The sequence below is a fragment of the Aplysia californica genome, unplaced genomic scaffold (assembly GCF_000002075.1).
Source record: "Aplysia californica isolate F4 #8 unplaced genomic scaffold, AplCal3.0 scaffold00112, whole genome shotgun sequence".
Classification (NCBI taxonomy): Eukaryota; Metazoa; Mollusca; class Gastropoda; order Aplysiida; family Aplysiidae; genus Aplysia; species Aplysia californica.
Window position 1 is genome coordinate 1332020 of NW_004797382.1, and position 1122 is coordinate 1333141.

Below are 1122 nucleotides of genomic sequence, written 5' to 3' on the forward strand. Positions count from 1 at the left end.
GGTGTTACGACAAGTTGTGAAATCAACAAATATCCATGTCCACCTTTCTCCTACATTTTCATGGTGCATCTTTGATGAAATGTTCCTGTTGGTCTGTTTCTATCTTCCACCCTTGTTGCATTTTCAAGTGAATGTGAGGCACGCTGACAAAGTGTGGAACTTCTCGCAATCTGCAAAGGATGATATCATCAGAAAATATCAACACTTGAACCGAATTTGTAGATTTTTAACCAATGCTATTTTCTTCAAGTTTAAAATGTCTTTTCTCTTTATATTAAATTATATTAATAAATTTTGTGCTAACTCGTCTTGTAAATTTATAGGATGAGTTTGAACAATTTATTAGGCTTGCTTATTTCCATTGGGCCAAAGTCTGAGAAGTGACTCATTTTGTCAGCATGCCATGTGATTTATTGTACTGTTGGTTGACTGACTTGTAGTTCAGGCAAGTACTCAAGTTTCTCGCGGTCACTGTAATGACCGCCTCTGAATCTCCGATCTGGCATTTTCTGGTTCATTGTTCAGATTTCTAGCTGGCATTGTCTGGTGTCATGTTTAGACTTCTGCCTGGCATTGTCTGTTGTAATGCCTAGACTTCTACATGGCATTGTCTGTTGTAATGCTTAGCCTTCTACATGGCATTGATTGTTTAAATATTTAGACTTTTACCTTGCATTTTCTGGTAAAGTTTAGACTTTTACCTGGCATTGTCTGGTGTAATGTTTAGACTTCTACCTGACATTTTCTGGTAAACTTTAGACTTTTACCTGGTATGTTCCAGTAAAGTTTAGACTTCCACCTTTCACTTTCTGGTGTGATGCTAAGACTTCTACTTCTGCTATATACATGTTGCGGTGAGGGGTTGGCCCTCTGATAAATGTTACTGTATAAGAATAATTGTTATTCTTGTTGGTATGTTTCTTCCTAACTATACCTGATAATGTTTTTCTGTCAGGGCATTATCTCTTCTTTATCTATTTCTCTCCTTCTCTATCTGACTTTCAATCCCCTCCCTCTACCCCTCTCTCTCTCTTTCGTTCTCTCTTCCTCACACAAAAACACACACACACACTCTCTCTCTCTCTCTCTCTCTCTCTCTCTCTCTCTCTCTCTCTCTCTCTC